General features: G+C 43.7%; 2 long non-coding RNA genes across 2 annotated transcripts in view; one reads left to right on the top strand and one right to left on the bottom strand.

Moving 5' to 3' along the window:
• The window catches only part of LOC109280561 (uncharacterized), an 87,827-nt gene that overhangs the window by 44,058 nt on the left and 19,328 nt on the right, over nucleotides 1-24,441 (bottom strand). The window lies entirely within an intron of this gene.
• On the top strand, nucleotides 20,304-23,524 carry LOC132248745 (uncharacterized). Its single transcript, XR_009460101.1, has 3 exons — nucleotides 20,304-20,367; nucleotides 21,585-21,667; nucleotides 22,658-23,524. It is a non-coding gene; the product is annotated as an uncharacterized LOC132248745 (long non-coding RNA).

Below are 24,441 nucleotides of genomic sequence, written 5' to 3'. Positions count from 1 at the left end.
TATTGCTTCCTATCATCCATTGTTTCCTATCCCATCTCTTTCCTTGCTGCCATTCCAAACGTTGCTACTGCCATTACCACTACTGCTGCTCCAGCTACTACAAATCTTTCCTAAGCCTTCTTGAGAGACCAGGCCAACATCCTGATCTTGGCCTGCAGGCCAAGACGCAATCTGCTGCTGGGAACTGACGTCAAAACTAGATTAGGGAAGCCTATCTGATTAAGATATATGGTAGTGCTCATTGCACTCAGCCCCCCTCAGCACCAACTCTTCTTCCAAGTTATGGTGAACCAATACACAGATTACATTTCGACTTCGTCTTCACTCCCACAGCTGAGCTGTGCCCTTTTTCTCAGTTCTATTGATTCCTATTACTTTACCAACCTTAAATGTCTATCAAATATCACCAAAAGGGGACTCAAACTGTTCACCCAGAATCCCTCTGTTGCCTCCTCTCTCAGCCTGTCACACATGATGAGTGTGGCCTCACCCTCTATGAAGTGGAGCTGGACCAGGTTGCCTTATACCTCATCTGCACATAAATTTTTGAAGGATAACCTGGCCCCACATGCTGTTGCCACCTGGGCTGCTGGCCAGCTGGGCACCACCTCTGAAAAGGATTGTGCCTTTTCTTCTCCAGAGCTTTCCTCACTAAACTACTAGTAGCTGGGCTGCTGGCTGGCTGGGTTTTGCCTGGACTCTGAGGGGCCTGGTCCTTTTTGGGACAAAGACAACCCTCCAACAAATAGATTCTATACCTGGAAATTATAACAAATTTATAACTCTTCCATATGCAGAATCTTATTATTGGGAGGGACCACCTAATAATTAGGGTCATCTTATTTTTGAGTAAATACAGTAATTGCATTGTCAAGTAAAGACAATTATGCTTCCTTCATGAAGAAGTGGAGCCAGATACTTTTATTTGAAAGGATTTGCAGTTCTCACCCTACACTATTACTTCCTGAGAAAAACCAAGGGGATTGGAGCTATTGTGAAAAAATCACTGTAAACAGAACTGTATTGAAAAGAAAAGCATATACGTTTCCCTAACAGGCATCTTAAATTTCCCTCAAGGCTGTTATGTAGGTTTTTATGGTGAGGAAACAAAAAATTTGGCGGGGGGGGGGGGAGAAGGGGGGCATGAGGAGAAAGTTTTTCTAAGACAATTATAAACCTCCCTACAGGGCATATTCAGAAAAGTTCATAATTTCTTTTACCCAGAAAGTGCCCTGTGAAACCAGTTGATCACAATCCCCCACCACACCACAAAAAAACTCAGCAATATTTTATACTGGATACCTGTGAAAGTGTTTGTGTTAGTCTCCTTTCCTGAGAGTAGAGAGGATTCTAGTGAACTCACTTGTTAAGGAGGATTGAGTAAGAAGAATCGGACCCTTAATAATGAGACCCAGCTTTAGACCCTAGTACATCAGTGCTTTTCATCTTCAGTGCAATTGTGCATATTCCTACCTATTATGTCTCTGGGGCTGCTTTAACCCCAACACCATTAAATAATGTGAGGCAGAAAACCCTCAATGCTCAGTTGGAAAAGCAGTACAGTTTTCCAAAAACTTAAGAATCAAAGCTGCATTTTTTCTTAGTCTATCCATTTATCCGTTCTTCTTGAACTGGATAACGGACCTGCATGGATATGTCAGAATGCCAGAGCTTCATCTTCATTAGTCCACCTTCCTTTTTGCTTCACCTGTTTCTTTAGAATAAGCTAGTTGCTGAGGGAAGCTTTATTAAAAATGCTGAGAGATTTTCTTTTGACTTTTCTTCTGACCTTAATAAGCTACAGAGGAACTTTAGATGAGATAGAGAAAAATTTAGAAAAAGCTGTTTTAAGTATATTCCCCCTACCCTCCTCCTTTCCCCTGATGATTCAGACCTATTCTGCATGTTCTGAACTAGCTTTGTTGTGGAGGAAAAAAAAATGTATCTAGAGCATGCCATCAGCCTTTCATAAGGACACACAGAATAGAAATATTGGCCTATCCCCAGTATGTTTTTCTTGCGATGTAACAGAAGCATTTTACAGGAGTTATTGTAATTAGAGGTAGGAATTTTGTGGGTGTGGGTGTGGAGGCCAACCATATTTTTGGAAAATTTACTATTGTCCCAAAATGATTCACCAATTAAACTTGAATTCACTGAACAGTGTTAGGTTAAAAAATGGTGGAAAGGTTTACAGAACAAAAGGACTTGTTCCACCTTTCAGCTCTAAATCCTAATAGTTCTGGGTTTAGAGTATTCACCTCTGATATCTGAGAACAATTCCCTCCTCTGCTTGAAGGGATGTAATGCATAGTTCACTCTCCCAGGAGAAGGCCGTATCTACCATGCTCTCAATCTTTTTTTCAACGCTCTTTGACCCAGTATAAATAATTAAACATTCACTGGAGCAGGCAATAGAAACAAAATGAATGAGCTAACTATTAGACTGGAGTCTACACTAAAGAGTCCTTCCCACTCTTTGTCTCAAGACTATTTAAGTGTTTTATAGATCAGAAGGGACTGAGGGAGCACCACCAGCTCAGAATACCCTGCAGCTTAGTGGTTAGGACACTGTCCTAAAAACAGCAGTGCAGATCAAACACAGGGAATGAACACAGATGTCCTACTATTTGAAACTGTTTCAAATGTATAAAATATTTAGTCTTTGAGATAAAAAAGAGGAAAGTAAGAATTGGAATTACCCCATTTACCCTGAAAGTTTCCAGTCCCTGCTCCAATGATTTTTTTTTTTTTTTTTTTTTGGTATTACTATTCTATTATATACTAAGTGGAACAGTTTTTAACAGGCAGGACTGAAAACATCCTACCCTAGTATACCCAACAAAAAAACTAAGCTTGACTGTCCTGCATCCTGGTTCAGTGCTCTAACTCCAAAACTACTGGATAACAGAAACAATGCCTCTTAAGTTCTGTGAAGCTTGCTGTCCTTTGCTTTTTCCCTCCCTGCAGTCTCTTACAATAAAACATTTTGTTCTGTGTCTAATGGGATGAATTTGGGAGGATTTCCTTTTGGAACACAGACCTAAAAGTGACTGCCTATACAAGGGTGTAGGTTGTATCCATGTTGGTCTAAGGACATAGGCAGACAAGGTTCTTTGGGTGAATCTGAGATCTTTTATTAAACCAACTTAAATAGTTGGAAAACAATTATTAAGCAAGCTTTCAGGTTATAGACATTGGATTTATGACACATTATAACCTGCCTGACATCAGACTCCCCACTATTCATCCCCCTTCTCTCTCCCCCCACCCCCAGCCTGTCTTTCACCTATTGACTCCTCAATCTACATTTTCACTGACTACCTGTGTTGTATGCATACCAGACCAGCCTCTGGCTTCTTTACTTTTCATTCCAGCCAGGAAGAGCACACACCAACTGCTGGAACTTCCTTAGCCTGACGAAGGGTTTTTGAACCCGAAGGCTTGCTTAATAATTGTTTTCCAACTATTTAAGTTGGTCTAATAAAAGATATCAGATTCACCCAAAGAACCTTGTCTGCCTATGCCTATACAAGGGCTGTCTAACTGGCAGTCCTCTTCCAGCCCACTTCCAGGCTCAATGTTCAGCTCTTGAGTTACTGCTGGCTACCACTCCAGCTGCAGTGGTGGCCAGGGGTGTCTGAGGCAGGACACTACAGCTGGAGTACAACTGGTAAGTTCGCAGATCATGTGGTGGTGAGATGGGTGAAGGGAGAGGAAAGGGCTCATGCAACAGCAGCAAGGGTGGTGAGACTCAGTCCACATAGTGGAACCTGTGTAGTGTGCAGCCCCAAGGCATGAGGTAGATGGCTTTAAGGTAAGTGGCTCAGACCAGGAGTCCTGCTGCTGCTGGGCTATATGAAACAAGCAGCAAAAGGCGTGGCAGAAAGGCCCTGGAAGTATAAGGAGGAGTAGCTCCTGAAGCATAGGGAAAACTGGATCCCAGAAACTGACTGTGAGTAGGACCAAGTAAAGGATAGAGTTGGGTGAAGTCCTGACACATTTAGGAGGGCATGGGGTGAGGCCTGAGTGAGAAGACCCTCCCTCCCGGTGAACTGAAGGGACCATAAGGAAACCCGATAATAGGAGCTTGAGCTAAGTGGCATGGGGCAGCTGTAAATGCAGCAGGGAGGTTTCAATTAACACTCTTGGGGGCTGACAAGCTGCTTGGGATTGATTTGGTGGGTGGAATGGGTGTTTGCAAAAAGCAGGATGTGAGGGCCTGAGAGAGGAGGCCCTGTGATATGACAGAGGGGAGGAAACTAAAGTTTTTGCCTTTCAATCAGACTAAGGGCCTGAATGCAAATTAGTAACATCAAACCACAGCAGATGAGATAACTAGGCATTTGTATGGGTGGCTGAGCAGGCAGGTGGAAGCTGACTTCTAGGGGGCAGCAGGTAGCTCTAGGGTTTCAGCACCTGCCCTGTAGTTGTTTCCAAATGCATGCACACACTGAATCACAATAGAATCTTCTCTTGATAATTAGTCATCTTAAAGGGCGCTGGCCTATGCCATCCATAGGAACCTGACAAGAAAGCTGATTCTAACAGTCTTGGATAAACTCAACTTTTCTCAGTTCAAGGAGATGTAGATAATCAACTATGCCATTTTGCAGACTTACCTATTCTTTCAATGTGATGTGAAAATCTTTGATTTTTCCATCATAATTTCTCTGAAGTTTTGTTATAAGAAATTGTACAGATAATTGCTTTAAGTACAATCATGCAATTCTGATACAGTAAGTCAGTGGGCATGTTTACACATGCACACTTACTGTACAATAACCTAAATTACTGCACAGTACATGCGTGTGTCTACACATGCATGCCTGTACTGTGCAGTAACTATGATGACTTATGCAAACTTGGGCATAAATTTGACACTGGCATGATGTAGGTAGTAAATTTACACCCAATTAATTACTGCACAGTAACACATGTGTAGATGCCTTACTGAGCAGTAATGCAGGAGCTTCCCACCTGGGTTTACCTAGCCAGTAGTGGGCCAGCTGGATCCCAGCCCCAGGGCTCCTACCTGACCCCCTGTCCTGCTGCTGGGCTGGGCTGCTCTCTGGCAGTCCCTAGCCTGCAGCCATTTTGTGTGCCTTGGGGCACACACTCCAGAGATCCAGCAGGAACTGCTTGTGCCTACAGCACCCCAGCAGGCCCTGTGTGCCCCCCTGGACAGCCTACAGGCTGTGTTTGCTGGGTCTGTTCCACTCCAGAGATGCTGCCTGGCCACAGGTAAGTGCTGCCAAGGGTTGTAGTTTGCTGCACCCCTTTCCCAGCCCTGTGCTACCAGGTCCAGCACTTGCTCAGCACTGCTGCTCACCTTCTACCTGTCTCTCTTTGCAGGTGAAGCATCTCGGCCATGTGGCTGCAACTCCCTGGCTGTTCTCCTGTTGGGGGTGCTGCTCCCAGCCTTCCAGGGCTGGCATCACAGGGCCAGCTGCATGGGAGCTCAGTCAGCCAACATGGAATATAATGTCCTCCTCCTCTCTCAGGTCCAGCCTTGGCCCTGTCCATGTGCATTCACTGGTATGGAGCCCTGGGGTCCAAACTGGACCCAGGAGGAGGTGCATGACCTTGTGGCACTGTGAGGTCAGGAGGATGTCCTGAGGCAGTTTGCCCAGGGCAGACATTTGAACACTCACATTTATGAGGCCTTGGCAGCTGGGATGCATGCACAGAGCCACTCCTAGTTGGCATGGCAATGCTACATTAAAGTCAAGGACCTGTGTGACACTGAGTGACCATGACCAGCCACAATAATCAGTCCAGTGTGGCCCCCAGGGCCATGCCCTTCATATGTGGGAGCTCACCCACATTCTGGTGCCCTGGGAGCCCGCTCCCTACCTTGACACATCCAGTGACATATCACCAGAGGAGCAGGCTGGGTTTGCCTCACACCGTCATAGCTCAGGGTCCTGATCCAGGAGTACAGGTGTGCCCAGAATACCAGCAAGATCAGCCGCAGCAGGGTGTAGTGGCCTGGGCAGCCCTCCACCTTCACAAACATCTCATCATGCACTGCCTGTGGCACATGTAGCAGGGGCACACCCAGGGTGCAGTGGCAGCATGGCAAGGAGCCAGCCCTGGGGCACCTCCCCAGAGAGGCCCCCATTGGGGGTGGTGGGGGCATGGCCAGCCCCTCACCCCAGTTGTCTGGGAGCCCTGTGAACCCCAAGCCCAGGTGCCAGGGCCTGGGCAGAGGGGTGCTCAGCAGGGGCTGGAGCTGTGGCAGCAAATGCTGTCAGCAGCCTGGCCTGGCTCACCCTGGGAAGGGGGCAGGGGAGGCAGGTGACATGCCACCAGCCCATCAGGAAGCAAAGGGGGATGGGGGGGATGGGAAACACCCACCTGGGCCCAGGCCTGCCCGGGGAACAAGCTTACCATGGTCCCTGGGCACCTGCATGCAGCCGATCTCCAATCTGAGGCGAGGCAGTTCAGGGCTCCTGAAGCAGAGCATTTTATTTGCCTTTGTAAGGCCAACATCTGGGCATGGGGGAGAAGCTACAGGGGCCCTCAGGACCACTGCTGTAGGCTCACTACCACCAACTGTTGGAACTGCTTGGAGGCACCAGCTGCACCAGAAGTGAAGCCAGAATGGGACCTACCTGCTCCAGTGGCTGGTGGTCACAGTGGAGGGCTGGGGGGTGAACCAGCAGGTGTGATGGGCAGAAGATATCACCTGGGAGGCTGCCCAGGAGGAGGTGCAGCTGCAGGCATGCCATGCCCACTCACCTGAGCTGGTGGCTCTGGAGCAGCAGTGCGTGGAGCTGCTGGAGCAGCAGTTGATTTCACAGGGCCACCCAGGGGAGGCTGTGCCCATGCCTGGCTCCCCCTGCCCCTCCTGCCCTGAAGGGCCCTGGGGTCCCACCCACAACAGGCCCCTGGCAGCACCCTGGAGCAGGCCATGCCGTGCCTGCTCACTACAGGCATCCCCAGGCTTTGCCGCAGCCCCTGGACCCACAGGGAAACTGTCTGCAGCCGGGGTCCTGGCTGCCTGCCACCAGGATCTCCCTGGAGGCAGCCCCACCTCTCAGTCCCTCACAGATGGACACAGGGATAGGGTCAGCCATGTGAAGTATCGGTGAAGTTTGGGGAACGGGGTTTTTATTGTTGGTGGGTGGGGAGGATGGTGGAAGGGCACTGTGTGGGGGCAAAGGGGGAGGGAGCTGTGTTTGTTTGGGGGATGGTGTTCTATTGCGGGGGGGGGGTTCTGTTAATAAAATGTGTATGTTTTCTCCTATGTGTGTGTCCTACAGTGGTGCTCGGGGGGTGGGGTCAGGGGGGTGTGAGCAGTGGGGCAGGTGGGCTGAAGCATGGAGTGTAGGAGGAAGGGTAAGTCAGAGCCTCCCACAGCTGGTGCCTTGGGCCCGATTTTTGGGTGTGTGACTGTCCTGGGGCCTGGGAAGAGGGAACTTGGTGGGACCAATAGGGCCAGTACCCTGGCCAACAGCAGCACAGGGTGCTAGTCATTGCTGGCAGGGGCTGGGCTGGAGAAGTGGGGTGCTGGGTTCTGCTAGCAGGAGCAAGGACAGAGGCAGGAGCTGGAAAAGTCATGGCGTGGGGAGGCAGGGTGGGCAGGGAGGGAGCTACCACATGCTGCCCCTGCACTGGGCACACAGCTCCCCATCAGAGGAGGGGCTAGGCAGGGATCAGAGGGCAGGGCTGTGCTTTTAAGATGACTGCCAAATGCTGGCAGCTGCCTCTGGCCTCAGCATGGCTGCCAAGTGCTGGCAGCCGTGTGACCAGTGGCCGGCACTCTCTCCAGTGACCACAGAGATACATGGCAGGCTGCTCTGACTTGGGACTAAATCTAGTCCCAGGTTGCCTGCATGTGTAGACGCCAGCCTATTCCTGGAGCAGCAAGAATGCCATTCCTATTCCCGGAGCAGCAAACTACTCCCCCAAATTTAATGCACTTAAATGCATGTGCAGACAGGCCCAGTGAGTACAATTTATGCTTGGAATTTTTATAATATATTTTTGTCTTCATTGTAAATGTCAAAAAACATCCTTTACTTTATCTCAATATGGCATGGAAAATATAACTCACTAAGTCAAAAATAGCTTCTTACTTAGTATTAGTCCACTCATAGGTTTTAGTTATCATTACCAATCCCTAAGTCACAAATTCACAAGATTTAACTGTTTTTAATAAGCAACACCATCCTGGGGGCATTAGGTCTAAAAGGTACCTCTATGAAGCCAAATTCCTGCCCTTCATTCTCTGCACCCAGCACTGCAGAGAGGACAGTAGGAATGTGCGGCCAATTAGTAGAAAATCCATTGGACTGGTGGAAGAGTAGTTCAGATGTCTCATTACAGCTCCAGAGACATGAGTTTAGACATGTTCCAGACATATGCTAAAGGCCCAACTGGAAATAGATATGTGGTAAGTCAGGCTGTGAAGTCAAAGGTGGATCCTAGCCACATCACTCCCCTACACCACTGGCTGCCAAACACAGTGTACCTTACCCATGCCAGGCCAATGGGCTGCTAGGTTGTGGTGGACCTTTGATTAGGAGATTCCCTTACCAGCTAAGCTGCCTGGTGCACTGTGGGGAGGGAGCCGCAATTATGGTCAGTCTTAAGTCCTCATCTACCACAAAAATAGAGACTAAGTTAGCAAACAGAACTCATTAACTCCTGTTTTCCATATTCATGGCAAGTGTAACTCACATAGGAGTGTAAGGTGATTATCATTCTCCAGTATGAGTCCAAGCCACCAAGAAGATCTAAAATACAAACTTTTTAACTCTGCCAGGTAATATCAAACTGTAGATGCATTTGCCTGTGAGCACTAATTACCTTGTTTTTACATGTGATTATAAGCCAGGTGTAGGTTTTTTGCTCCTGAGAGAGGACCAGTGCAATCACTGATGTCTCAGAGCTCAGGCACTCTTGTAGAAGATGGCTGCTTAAAAATCAATGTGGAGGAGGAGTGGGGAATCCAATCCATGCAAAGGGTGAGCTTTATTTGGTTTCAGTAACCAGCAGTTACCAGTAATTGGCACTTTATATCAAGGGTCCTACTTCACACTGCACTTCATTTAGACCTAATAAGATGAATATTAAGTAAATAGCGAGCAAGCATTAAGAACATCAATTTATTAAAGTATCCCAATTATGCACCACAGAGATTAGAGTCATTTTTGACTAATTTGAAAAGCACTGCAAATTCCAAGCATAAGCTATATATTTTTCGTTCTTTGCTAATCTGATCAGAATGATTTTTGAATGGTTCTCCTAGTGGCAAATTGTTTATCCCCTGTAACCAGTGCAAAGGATGGCTTATAGAGCTACTGACTCAAGTGTTGGATATGATCACTTCATGGATCCCCTGCTGACTACCAGGATTACAGCATGGATCTCACAGTAAATGAAATCAGACTTAGTGCCCACTGAATCTTAGGGCCTTGCTAAACATTAATTTTAGGTGACTCTTGGAGATCTTAACCTCTGGATTATCAACCCATTAACACCACCAACTAGTTTTAAGCACACTTACAAGGCTTAAAGTTATACCACTTCAGAGCAGGTTTATCTCTGAGCCATGTTATGTCCTATTAACATGTGGCCATTCCCCACAGATGAGCCACCCAAGGTGCAATCCTCCAGCATCCCAGGATGCAGTGTCCCCTCCTCCACCGTCCTGCTCTGTGTGCACAAATTTTCCACCCCCTGAATTCTACTACCCAGGGGACAGTTCTGGGACTTTGCTTGGAAAGTTCACCAAGCAAACTCCCCCTCCCACCCTGGGGTGTGATCTTACGACCCCCAGGGGTACAACCTTTTGTAAACAGCTTGCAGAGGCCATCCTAGCTAGCCAGGTCGCAGGGCCTGGACAGGCCCAGGAGTGGGGTCTACAGGGAGTGGGCTGGAGCTAGGGCCGGGGCCTCCTTCCTGGGCAATAACTCCCCCAAAAGTGTCATCTCTAACCACTCCCAACCACTCTGGAAAGCATGACCAGAGCCCCCCCTACCCCAAGCACAAATTATTAAAATATGAGACCTTCTTTAATTTACTTCCTCTTTATTTCTTTTTTAAATCTTTTTTTTTTAATTATTTTTATTTTATCCTTCATTGGCTGGCTGGCTGGCTTCATTTCACCACCTTTCCCCCATCCCCACTTCAATTACACACCCCATTTCATTACCCACCCCTATCCCATTAAGTTTCTGCCTCACAGTTTCATGTTTCTGGGTGCAACCCCCTCTCCCCTGAAGCAGGGATAGAAGCCTGTCCTGGTTCCCAAGCTCTGTAGTGGCAACTCACAGCTGTATCTCCTTGCCTGGCCCCTCCTTGCCAGCCCTCTAGTGGCAAGTCACAGCTGTGCAGGTAAGGGACAGTCTGAGAAGGTTATTAGCTCTAAGATGTGACTGCTCCAACCTTGAGCTAGCACTAACACCAATCAACATTTGAGCAGTTGAAAGTGCAATTTGTAACAAAGCCTTTGTACTAGCCTCCATTAATTTTGCTTTGTAAGGCTCCAGCTCCTCTTCTGAGAAATGTTGCAGCAGTTTTAAGAAGAAAATTAGTTGAGGGGAACCTGGATTAAAATGGCATGAGTTTTGTAGTGGTACTTGAAGAGAAGCCTTTCTTCCCAAATTAGGAAAAAGGGAATTTACTTTATCAAACAGGGCCCTGGCATTAAGATGGAGTATGCCTATCTCTTCTTAAGTGAACCACTGTATTGGAAAGCTAAACAGATTTCAGTAATTTCTCCCACTGGCAGAGTCAACCCATAGCATTCCTCTCTTTGTAAAACTAACTGGATTTATAACTTGTAACTGTTGCCTCCCATGTTGATTACCCACTTGAAAGATAAAGTGAAGCTGGAGTGACCTGACCCTTCCAGGATGCAAAAGCCTGAGTAGAGTATATGGGGTTTCCCACTCACCAGTGTCCCCTCTTAGCCTGGTTGGTCATCAGTCACTTTGCTGATGCCTGCCAAGAGTTCATTCTTACAGTCATCATCAAGAACACTAATATTATAGGCTAGAACATTGATTCACCACTAGCAATCACAAAAGGTGAAAATGTATTGGATGTTGTAAGTACATTTATGTACGCAGAGAATGGATGATGGCTGTATACTCAAGGACCTCTAAGCAAAATGGACATTTGGAAAACATGAGGATGGATTCAGATTTCAAAGCCTTCTCAAGTCAGGGATGTTTGGATTCTGATTCTTAGTTCAGGACCACTTAGAGTTAATGCAGATGTTTTGAAGATGTTGTTAGGGATGCTGGACTCTTGAACATGACCAATAGTGCTTCTGTGGCCATTAATCTTATTACTGTGTAAACATTTTGGGTTTTTTTTAAACTCAGAAGTCTGCATTTGTTTAATATATCAGTTTACAGACATGCTGCCAGCAAAGCGTTATCTTCCTTTGGAAGATTAATTTCTTCTTATTAGCTCTTCAGAACATTCTACACTAGCAGTTCATGTCTCTTTGAATCATCTAAAAAGCACAAAGATAAACAACATCATAATGCATGCAATTGATGTTGGTCAGAAGAGGCTTTTCTGCTTCAGATTTACAACAAGTTCCATCTTTCTATGGAACTTATATATACACATATTTATGTATGTTCTTTGCTTCTATCATAAACTTTTCTTATCCTGAGCAGTATAGTGCTGCAATCTGTGCAGTAGCTCCTACTTTCCACTCCAAAGAAAGCTGCACTGAGGTGGGAGATCAAGTAATCCCTCTAAATAGCTGGGTCAGCACTGTAGGTCCATCAGGATAAAGCAGGCAAGTCAGGAGACAAAATACTTTAGGAACTGCTTAGTCCCAAGTTGCCACCAGTCAGGGACAAGTTTAGCCTAGTACCTATGGCTGTGGCCTAAAGCTTCAATTCAAGATTTCTAACGCTTTTCACACAGAGTAGTGGAGGCATAAAAAAAAAGTTTCTAATGGACATACGAGTGCACTGCTTTGGGGTCAAAAAGTGCTGAAGTAAAGCAAAATCAATGCCTATGCAGCACTTCAGATTCCCTATGGCATGGCATGTGCTAATAGACCAGAATAGTGGGGTTGAGAGGAGGAAGGAGGTGGGGAGGCAAACATAGCTTTATTAAAGATGACTGTTTTTGCTAGAAGAGGAGAGAGGAAAGGGAGAGATTAGTGGTGCTGCTGACTGTGCACAGAGAGAACAGATGTTGGAGGTTAATGGAGCATTAGGAAAAAGAAAGAAAATGAAAGTCTCCTAATACCTGGCATGATGATTTGAATCACAGGATTCTTTACAAAGATGCACAAGGTTTATTCTCAGTTGGAAATGTAGAATGAGGCACTGCATGACCTCGTGTAGCATAAAAGTTTTTAATAGGGACATACAGGGCTCATAGGGTGCCCTCCCTAAATTTGTTTCTTCCGAAGCAAACATTTGCTGTTATCTATCAAGGATTTCCCAAATGTAAGCATGCATGACCTGCTCCCCTCCAAAGATAAATGAATTATTTTGTATAATGAAGTAGAGACAAATGTCAGAGATACATAAATAAGAGATAAGAGATATACTTATATTCTGTTATTCTTTGTTGGTATTTTTCCTTAGAGCACAGGATGGAGGAGTGTAACTAGGACAACTACAAAGCATAGGCATAAACATATGTTTGCCATTTTAGCACCTATAAACTACAGTGCAGGGAGTTTCAAAATGCTGAGTTTATACAAATAATCTTTTATGTTACTTATTAAGGAACTTATACCATCAAACTCCAAACTTTTATGTTTTTTCTTTATTTGGTACAGACAGCAAGTATATGTAAACTACTAGACTAAGAAAAGCATATTTTAAGGAAAAACATCACACGGAGTTCATTGCTAACAAAAGGAACTGTGTCCTGACAGAACTGAAAGCTAAAATTGGTTATAAAAAAGAAGATGCATATCACAGGAAGTAGTGGCATAAATCTCCTCTGACTGCCTCTAACTCAGGTACTTCAGTAATCGCAGCTTTGAGGATAAGTGACCGTAAGACAGTCTGTCTTTACGTATGAAGTCCAGTTATCTCAAGAACTACTTTTGGGACACTGGGAATATCCTAGTTTCCTGTTCATCAATCAAGAAGTTTCATTTTACAACCCCAAAATATCTGTTTAAGGGGTATTTCTGTACCAAGAACAATATGTGTTGCATCTAGGAAGAACAGTCACTCTAGTAGAATGGGCATCCATGCTGAAGAGCAGTGTTTAAAATAAAAAGTAAAACTGAATGACTTTTTGCATGATTATTTTATGACCATAGCTATATCATGATAACTGGGTTTTGACTTTGAAAGCATGGTCATGCTACTTCATTCCTTCTGGTTGTTCAACTACACCAGTGATGAGATCATTTAGTACTTTAACTGTCTCTTGAGATCAATGAAGGCATCACCTAAGATGGGGATTCATTCTATAGAATGAAGGGATGTGTATTCTACAGAGTGCCACTGTTCACTTTCGTTCTACCCAGATATTTTCACGTTCAGCTCAATTAAACATCTAGCTCATTTGGGAAGAAGTTTTTGGTGAAACAGGAAAAAAATAAGGTTGGACTTTCAAAGTCAGTTCTCTTGGACCTGTTTCAGTCTATATTACAGAACATGCATTTCCTTACCACTCTTTTTGCACTTTCATAGAATCACAGAATCATAGAAAGTTAGGGTGGAAGGGACCTCAGGAGGCCATCTCGTCCAACCCCCTGCTCAAAGTAGGGCCATCCCCAACTAGATCATCACAGCCAAAGCCTTGTCTAGCCAGATTTTGAAAACCTCCAAGGATGATGCTTCCACCACCTCTTTGGGTAACCTATTCCAGTGTTTTACTACCCTCCTAGTGAGAAGATTCTTCCTAATATCTAACCTAAACTTCCCTTGCTGCAACTTGAGACCATTGCGCCTTGTTCTATTGTCTGCCACCACTGAAAACAGTCTAGCTCCATCCTCTTTTATACCCTGCTTCAGGTAGTTGAAGGCTACTATTAAGTCCCCTCTCAGTCTCCTCTAAACTAAATAAGCCCAGTTCCCACAGTCTTTCCTCATAAGACATGTTTCCAAGACCCCTCACCATTTTTGTTGCTCTCCACTGAACTCTCCAATTTGTCCACATCCTCGCTGTAGCAGGGCACCTAAAACAGAACACAGTACTCCTGATGTGTTCCACCAGTGCTGAATAGAGGGAAATAATCACTTCCCTTGACCTACTGGCAACACACCTACCAATGCAGCTCAGTATGCCGTTAGCCTTTTTGGCAACAAGGGCACACTGCTGGCTCATATTCAGCTTATCATCCAGTGTAACCCCCAGGTCCTTTTCTACAGAGCTGCTGCCCAGCCTGTACTGGTGCATGGGATTGTTCTGTCCTCGTCATAGGACTTTGTACTTGTCCTTGTTGAACCTCAAGAGATTCCTTTTGGCCCAATCCTCTAATTTGTGTATTCTGAATCCTAGCCCTAGCCTCCAGCATATCTACTACTCCTCCCAGTTTTATGTCATGTGCAAACTTGCTGAAGGTGCACTTTATGCCATCTTCCAGGTCACTCATGAAGACATTGAACAAAACCAGCCTCAGGACTGACCCCTGAGGACCTCCACTTGATACCAGCTGCCAACTAGACATTGAGGCATTGATTACTACTTTCTGAGCCTGATGCTCCAGCCAGTTTTCTATCCAAGTTACAGTCCATTCATCCAGCCCATACTTCCTTAGTTTTCCTGGGAGAATGTTGTGGGAGATCGTATCAAAAGACTTGCCACCAGTCTCCCTGCATCTACAGAGCCAGTCATCTCATCATAGAAGGCAATCAGGTTAGTTAGGTATGACTTTCTTGTCACTTATACACAACTATGCTCATAGTCTTCAACATTATGTTATGACTCATGGTGCAGGGCATTTTTCTATTTTATTGTATATGATATTCATGCTGTGATCTCTTGATTATATCTGATTGTCTGGATGAGCTTTCCCATACCTCTGCATCCCAGTGATTCACCAGCCATTTCCTAACCTCAGCTGAAAACAAATAAGGACAGGGCTTCATTTAGCGACTTAACAAGGCTGACTTAACAAATCTGCCAAATGATACCAGCTAAGAAACTGGCCACTTTTTCCCATTGCCACCCTCTAAATTTACCAATTCTTCTGCCATTATTTATTATTTAACTTAGTGTATTACTTAACTATGTAAAGCATCTTGGGGTTTCAGTGTACAAGAGTAAGTGCATATAAAAATGAAGCTGATTTACTGCATTGACACGTTTTACCTGATCTGATCCATCTGATGAATAATTATATAAAACAAGGCTTAAAATATGAATGCTAAACTAAACACCTTATGTTGCTTGTGAACTTATAGTGAACTTATTTCATTAATGAAAAATCCCTTAAGATTTTGTCCTTTTTCTCCCTCTAATGTTTCCTTCTGTTTTCTTCAAATAGTTTTATATCTTGCTGTATCAGGTATGTCTGTTTGAACAGTTTAATCCTGTAGCTAATGATAAATCAAAACTTTTAAAAAATGAACACAAATAGGAAAATTTTATTCTCCTTTACAAATTATTTTTTGAACCAAAGCCATTTCTTACTCCTAACGGAGAAGACATATCTATAATTTCTTTAAATTCCAATTCCAACATAATGCATAAAAGGAATTAATTGTTTACAGTATAACCTCCAAAACTAAACTGTGATGTGTTGCAGTATACTAATCTAAATGTATTTCAAGGGCGCACACAACAAAGAATACGAGTTCTTAATGATCCAAGGAGATCTAAGTATAGTTAATAGAACAACATAGAAAAGGAAGCTTAAAATCTTGGGATATTTAAAACTGTGAACAGTAACTGCATGTTATTTTTATTGTATTAATTAGAGAAAGATCCAATCCAAAACTTGAGGATAGATCAGCACTAAATGAAAGTTTCATGTATGTAACCTATCTCTAGCAGAAAATCTACCTTTTGCTAAATCTTACTAATGTGCTGAGTTTGCACCAGTAGCATCCTGCATCCATCAGTTTCTAAAGCATAGTGATACATTGTAGAAAACCATCTCCTTTGATATATTTTGTGTTCCGCTTTGCTGTTCTTGGGAAAGAGTAAACAGAAGATCCCAGTCAACTAATAAAAGTGATCCCACACAGAGATATGCAGTCACTCTTTTAGTGCTATTCAGGCTGCTTTAATTTATCTTAGACTCTCAAGGTTTTTTTCACTGTTAGGAGTTGAGAGTCATTGTGTTTTTCTATTTCCAACCCACATAATAGCCCCCAAGCCTGTACAGAAGCAAGCAGGAAAGAAATTAAGTGGAAAGTTACAAAAATTAGGGAATCTACTTTATCTCTACAAAATGTCCTTTGAATATAGACTCTTAGATTCCCAGATTTTTTGCAGCTAGAGGTCTCGAGCAGCTCACTGTCTATCAAAAATAGCACCAAGTGGTCAGACAGGTTGATCCCAACTGTATAAAATACCCTAAGGGATGGACTCTCACTGTCTTTTTCTCATGCCATTTCTTCTACAATAAAGTAAGAAGGTAGTTTTCAAACTAAACTCCCTCTCCTGGTATTGTTCTAGTTATTAAAATTCCCAGGAGTTACTTTCATGCTGCAATATTTTCCTATATTTATAGAAGAGAATAATTGCTTTCCTTCGTTCCTAGGCATTTATACCATATGCCTTATTAAAAAACCCAAGCATCATAATAGTAATATCTCAGTAATGTTAATATTGCTAGGTAAATGTTGCTAATTTTTGTGGCTGCTGTATTTGTTATTTCCAGGAAAGATCACAGATTATTTTTAAGTAAAGCCTACAGAGGTCACATCACATAAGCTGCCTTTTGGACTTCTATATGAAAGATAAAACCAAGATCCTAAGTATGTGGGATCTTTATCAATAAGAAGTCATTTTCTGCAGAAGTATTAGTATTAGAAATTCATCAAGGCTAATCTAGATAACTACATTCTGGTGACATAAAATCTTCCCTGCATTGCGGTTGAACATGATAGTGTTTTATTTTCACTTCCTGTCCCAAACTTGTTCAGCATTGCTCAGAGTTAATAAACAGTTGGTTCCCCCCCGCCCCCCAACACAATAGGTAGCTGCATTTCAGTCATGGATGCAGTGATACTTCTTTCTCTCACTCTCCTTTTTCTCTGAGAGAGAAAGAAGAGACAGAGAGAGATGTGTGTGCCTAGCTCCTATAAACCCACACTGGAGTCTATATAGTTTTCTTTATTGTGCTTTGGCTTTCCATCCGGTTGGAAAAGAGTATATAAAAGGGAGAGATTAATGTATTATCACATTCCTTAAAGTAACAAAATAAATAATTATTGAATGGGCTTGGGACACAGAACTGGCTGTTTGAAGGAGGCAATGTGAGATAAAGAGGGGTTTTCCATCTCCCTTGGCTTAAAATTACTTCTTAGATAAAAACTGCAGATTCAGGAAAAAAGTTTAAACTGTTTGTTAGTTTTCTCATATGAGCTCATACATCAACTCTGATGGAATGGAGCTGGCTTGGTGGAGTGTATCATTAGAAGTCTCTCTCTCATATACCTTACTCCTCCAAAATGCACAGTTGATTTTCCACCTGGCACTGGAAAATCTCTGCGTAGGGAGTGATTACTGAGAAAAAGCTGCATACGGTGGGGAAAAGGGAGATACAGTGCTGTGCTTGTCTCAGATTTGCCAGGCACATTTTATTTTTGATGGAGTCATATAAAATGACAACAGTAAACAGTTAAATAGCATAATACATAAAACATGAAAAGTGGCCTTAAAGAGTGGCTTAGATTAAGCAAGTGCTAGAAGGTTAATATCATATCCAAACTGCATTGTTAACATATTTTATTTGCTCATAAAGATCTCTTCACAAAAAAACAGTAGAAAGAACATAGACCTATCCATTCTACACATATTTTCCCTAATTAAGGCACTAGCAAATTCTACTCAGTTACTTTTCTGAAAATCCTCTCACAAGTCAGTGGAATTGCTCTGGTGAAAGTGGAATTGCCCCAACTTATTTACATAGACATAAAATCAATTTTTTCCTGTTACACTCCAAAAATGACACTGATTTTAGTGTACCTGAGTATAAATGAAAGAGAATGAAAAATAAATGCAAACTTGTTGTATCCATGACATATTCACAAGCCACCAAATCTTCAACACGGCCACCAGTGAAGCTTTGCTTGTTCTACGATTATAGCTAATACACCTTTGCTGAAGTGTGGGCAGGAAATTTCTTCCCTGAGGACTGTATTGTAAAAGTATGCTAAAGGTAATACAGAATAATGCAGCAACTCTGGTTTTAAAGAGAAAAAATACCCTTACCAACAATCAGAAGCCCTTTTATTGTATGATGTATCTAGTTAAGGATGCTTTTAGAAAAAGTACACAGGAAAGGAGGCTGAGTATTTCTCAGTTCAGATAGAGACACAGCCAATCCCAATGAGACCAGAATTCAGTAACTCCAGAGAAGAACTCTAGAGATTGCATTTTAAATTCACCCTCTTCTTGCTACCCACTCAACAATGTCAATATGCATCTCTTTTATACATTCTCACACCATGTGCTGTCTATCTCCAGAGAGCTGAGAAAGTAGAGCAGCAAATGAAAGGCTTCTGCTTGAGCTCCTTGACCTTCACTGAAGCTTTGTCAGGCCTCTGAAGCAACTAAGTTTGGAACACATGGAACAGCTTTTGAGCCATCCTCAGACTTTGTGCAAATACTGCGTGGGTTTGCAACCCCTCAGAGTGAGCCCCCACTGTAAGACATTTCTGCTATTTGTGCCTGCCCTACACTTCACACTTTTGCACACTGCTTACTGATAAAACACAAGTGAACCAAAACTATATATGTTTGAGAACAGATTAGGGAGCTTTGGGACAGGCTCGGAGGAGTAGAATAAGACAAGGGAGCTGGCAATAAGATCAGAAATGGATTATTTATTCAAGCAGACTCAAACTTAGAACAGTGCCACAATGATGTTGTTCTCACTTGCCCCCACCTTTCACCTGCTCCTAGAAACTCCCTCCAGCAGACTCTCTTTTGGTCTACCCAATTAGCAATCGATATAGCAACATGCATTGCTGGCTGCCGCTCTCTATTATAGTCATCTTTTGTAAGATGAAATCAGGCCAGTTTTATAGGTCACATAATTTATTTTTTTTAATATCATCCAAGCAACACGCATTGCTTTATGTGAACATCAAAACATGGATCTGAAGCCTTTAAACCAAAATGAGGCTTTGGGGGATGAAATGGATACAGCTGGGGGTGGGAAACAAACACAGATTTCTACAGCTCCATCTCTAATTATGAAGCATCAACCTAAAATCCTCCCTAGCAGGTGAAATAAGGAAGTCTGCCATGGCAGCAAGTGGCACTGTCAGTCTCCTTTTAAGAACTGCATCATCTGCACACTGTGCTGTTTAGGATAGGGAGGGAAATGGGAGCCCTTGTTCACAGTTGGAGTCCCAAGTGAGAAAATTAACAAGTAACACGCATTCATACACAGTACCAACACTTCACAATGAAGGAGGCTAATAGCCCTCTCACTGAGCTGGCATAATATGTCAGCTTGAATTTACTGCTAAAAAAAAGGCTAATAATTCTGCTGCTGCTGCTACCTCTGCTTCTATCCAGTTAAAAAGAAATCCGAGGGTAAGAAAAAGAAAAACAATCCCACATGTGTGGCAGTGAATTGGAATGCAAGTTAATTCATATCTTTAATGAATGTTTTCAGCAGCTTCTTCCCTGGCAAAAGTAATAGATGAACAATTGGCTGCAAACAGAAAAATAACTCATCCTGTGTATTATGATGCGCAAGCTGAAGTGCTAGAGCATAAGACAGCATGAGCTTGGCATAGGCAATGTTATAATGAAACCCTTGTGTTGTAACTTTAATGCTCACTGCATAAAAGAGACTGAAACAGGGAGCCAGAAGGCTCCTGTTACTTTAAAAGGGAAACTGTAGCAAGCTTAGGGAAGGCTGGCAACTAGGAAGCAGGCTAACCAGGAGTGTATAGACAGATTTGTAGCCAGCTGCCAGCAGTAAGTTGCATAGGAGAAAACATCTAGGCTGCCCAGGGGGCAAAGATGCACAGAAGCAAACATCTAGGCTGCCTAGGGCCTGCAACTAGTTCAGCTAAACAGCAGCAGGGAGAGGAAGGTTGATTTTCAGGCCCTAATTTTAAACCTCTGTGTGTGGCTGGGGAGCCACCTGACCCGAAGAGGTGGGGTTTAGACAGCATATAAGCACAGAGTGTGAGCTAGGGGCAGGTAGTCTGGTCTTGGAGGCAGTAAGAACTTTGCAGCAGGAGGGCTGTTGGGGCTGACCAAGCTGTTCTGGGACTGCAAGTAAGGTGCTTAGAGGTGGTGGGGAAGTATAACTCTGGATGGGGGAGAGCTATGTGGCACAGCCAGGGAGCTGTTGTTTATGCCCATACCCAGTATGGGAATTGTTGAGTTATAGTCTGGAGGCTTGTGTTGTGGCTTATTCTGGTGGATTGAAGGGAAGGATGAGCTCACATAGTGTTAGAGGGGCATGTAGTATTTTGAGTCCTTGCCAAGGCTATATAGCCCACAATGTAGGTAGACAGTGTTTGCGGGGGGCTAACTCCTGGAGACACAGGCAGCTGGAAGCTGAGAGGGCTAAGGGCCAGAGCTCAAGGGGGCAGAAAGTGGGCTAGGGGCCCATAAGCAGAACCAGTGCCTGCAAACTAAGTGGGTGAAGCCAGGGCTTGGGAGTATTAGATCAGGGCTGGACTCTGGAAGCCAGGTCTAGGGCAATGGGCTTAGGCAAAGAGCCTAGCTAGAGGAAGGGGAAAGAGCCCAGGAAGTCTGAGGCCCCAAGAAAGGTGTAGAGGCCTCAGGTGACCTGGCATTGGCTTGGAGCAAAGTGTTCCACCTAAGCAATGACTGGCAGCATCTGTGAGGCATGGGCATGGCTATAGAGAAGGTTACAAGCCATGAAATTTAGTCCTTATAGGCAATCGATACATTGGATCACTGATGAGCTAGGAGAACCCCACCCACCACCTGGGGACAGGACAGGGGCCAGTGGGGCTTGGGAGGAACCCACAGACTAATAGAGGACAAAGTCTGACCGTGGGGCAACCTTTTGGAAACTAATAGTTATGTCAAGGTGTGGCAGGCAGGAAAAGAGGAAGGGTACTTTAGGAGTCCAAGCACAGCAGGAATTGCATGGGCACAAGGGAGTGTCACAGCCATGATCCTGTTACAGGGACATCTAGGACTCCCTGCAATGCCTAAGTGATCTCTGTGCTATGCTGCAGGTGATGGATTATTGATAGCTTGGACCAACTGGAATCTGGATGCTGCTCATGTGAGAGGTTATGTCTCGCATGGTCAAAGGTCATGTGAGAAAGGCATGTGGGTCCCAGAGCTCTTGGTTATCTAGAAAGAAGACTGCTCACTGCCTCTATTGCTTCAGAGTCTATATAAGCAGCATTAGGATCAAGATTAACAATTGGGACAGCCAAGGTAACTTATGCCTGCATTAGTACAGAGACCAAGGGGATGTGGCTTAATCCTTTCTGATTTGCGGTTTCTAGGGGCTAGTTCAGCAGCAGTGTGGACTTGTCCTGGAACACCATTGTGAGTCGCTCCTGTTTCTGCTGGTTGTCTCGAGGAACAGGTAGGGGGTGGTGGGGCACTGTGTGCATCTTGCAGTGTCACAACTACAAAAATAGCTGGGAGGCATCAGACTAGGATTTTTAGGAAGGAACAAACACATCTGTCTGAGGTATAGGCACACTTGTTTGCTGAGATTTATTACAACCATTCTGGGCTAGTGAAAGTCTTGCCTTTGCAGAAATCCTTGCAAATCTGAATAAAGAAGGCAGACTAGGACTGGGCCCAAGCTGCTGGCCCTCTATCTGAGCTCTTTGAAATGACACTTAAATAGTAGTCGTTTTTGAATGCTCCCCATTCCTAGGGCAATCGCAGGTGAGATTGAAAGCTTTTCTGGACAAGCAAATACAGAAAGAGTTGAGCTATTCCAGTTTGTCTACCTTCTAAATGTGTCAGAGATGAGAAGCACAAAGCAAAAAATAAATAAATGCTTTTACAGAAGCACTTGGAAAAATTAACCAAGATCATGTGAAGGGAGTGTCTATAATCCCCATTCTACAAATGGGGAAACTGAGGTTCAGGAAAAATTTAAGTTATTTACCCAAAGCTACAATGCAAGTCAATGGTAGAATGAAAACAGAACCTTAATGGGTTTGACTTCTTCTCAACATTGCTATTACCATGACACCAAGCTATCACAATATCAGATTATTTCCTAGTAGAGTAAACTGCTTCTGTGCAAATGTCCTCTTGTTCATAATTATTCCCTGAAGCTAATGTTTCTTACTCAAAAATATGAGTTGAGCTGTATGGCAATGGGATCATAGGAGTTCTAAATTAGGGTAGAAAGCCACCGTAGAGAACAAAGTCAACGACCCTAAAATCTAATAAAGACCTAGGACAGAAAATAAAGTGACAGTAAGTAAATATTGCATTCTCCCTTGAGGGGGAGCTGGTCTACTGTGAATGGGTACAAAAAGCTATCTTCTATCTTTAACAGTATGTGATGACTGCAGATGGTGACAAGGTGACACTTTTTTTTTTTTTTTTTCAGTTGCTTTCCTAACCCAGAGATGACCCACATGTTCAGGAGCTATTCATAGAGACTGTACTTCTCTTGAGGCTCCCATCTGTCTTCCTCAATGCTTTGTCTCCTTTCTCCTTCCTTTGCTCCTATAGGCAAAGCAAAGTTGATGCAGATTATACTGATGTTTCTTTCTCGGATGTCGGCCTTGGGAAGAGGCAGCCCGAGTATTTCTTCCCTTCCCCCACTCCCTCTTTCTTGGTGGCATCTGGCTTCTTGGCTGAGGTCTGCAGGCAGCTATGTGGCAGCTCTAGACTTGCCTTGGGCAGCTAGCTACAGCTACTGATGGGGACATCTAGGTTGCCTTGTCCTATCTGAATGTAATTTTCTTTAACTCCTCTTTGAATTCAGTGAAATGTTTCCACAGTCTATTTCTTTACTTCTAAAAGTGTTTGAGAGTCTCTGATTTGTTTGTGGGGAATAAGAGGGAAATGTAAGAGTTGCCCAAAGACCCTTTGGTTTCAAAACAAGGAAACTCATCATCTTTCTTACTTAAATAAATAATAAAAATAAGTTTTGTTTTTTTTTTAATTTCTAGGGCATTTTGTGTTTTGCTGGTGATGGGATAAGTTATTTAGTGGCTCTTTAAACAACCTACACACCTGGACTGCACAGATTTTGTACCAAACTGCCTTTCTGAAGTTGACAGCAAGGAGCATTTTTATTTAAATTTGAAAATGGAGCAATTCCAGGAGCCAAATTTAAAACCCAGCTGATGTTAAAGACCTTAAAGAGGAATATGTAACAAAGAAAAATGTCTAACTATGGGTACCACTTACTTGTCCCAGCCTTCATCTCCAACCCTGATTACTGTCATCTCTACCTCAGCTGACTGCTTTTACACCTGTGTCTCATGCTCCAGTCTGTACAAAATGCGCCTGCCAAGATGACTTTTTCCTGTCAGTCCTTTTATCTTTTCTTATTTTATTTTTTTTCAGATAGATGATGGATTCTGTTTCCACTATCATGTTCAAGAATTTTTGTTTTCACCTTCAAACCCATTCACAACTCTTCCCATCTGCCTTTTTTCTGCTCTCTCATTGAACTGTTTGTACTGTTCTGCCAGTGATGTTAAAAAGCCTCCCTGCTTGTCATTGCCTATGAGATTGCGTATCTCTCTGAACCAAATAGTCCCTTAGGTGGTCCCCTGCCTTGCCTTCTTTCTGTTGTTTTCAAAAGCTTCCATAATAGCCCTTGGGCACACCACGCTGTCTCCCTGCTGATCTGTAAGACCGCAGTCCTTTCCTTATTTACTGTGCTTGGACACTGGGGAGATTGTCCGCTGTAGGGAACTAGTTCTGATCTCTAAGGCTGCCAGGCCCCATCAGAAGCTAAAACAATAGGTTACCTCTAACTTTGCCATTAGTCTAAAGTAAAAAATGAAACATCTGCTAGTTGAGAATGCGACAAAACGGACCAGTACTCTACTACCCCATTCTACTTCCTCCAGAATGCCTCAACATGTCTTGTATCAAGGGATGAGAGGGCAGCTTTGCCAGCTTTCCGCAAGTAAAGAGTTCCTGTATGCAAAAGGAATACTATGCTGGCTTTTTCTGGGCATTTTTGACCTCACTTTGTCTTCAGAGGCTTTCTGCCTCTTGAAACAGACCCTGAATTTATGGCTTAATACCTAGCTGAAACAATGGGCTCCGTAGCTTGCCATGAGTTTACATAGATTTGTATAATGGTATGCATCTTACCCTGGGCACTTCCCAAGCATGCTACAGGAAGTCAGCCTCTGGGCAACTTATGCA

The sequence above is a fragment of the Alligator mississippiensis genome, chromosome 2, assembly GCF_030867095.1.
Source record: "Alligator mississippiensis isolate rAllMis1 chromosome 2, rAllMis1, whole genome shotgun sequence".
NCBI classification, from domain to species: Eukaryota; Metazoa; Chordata; order Crocodylia; family Alligatoridae; genus Alligator; species Alligator mississippiensis.
The sequence above is the reverse complement of the archived record's forward strand: the minus strand, read 5'-3'. Positions and strand labels throughout refer to the sequence as shown.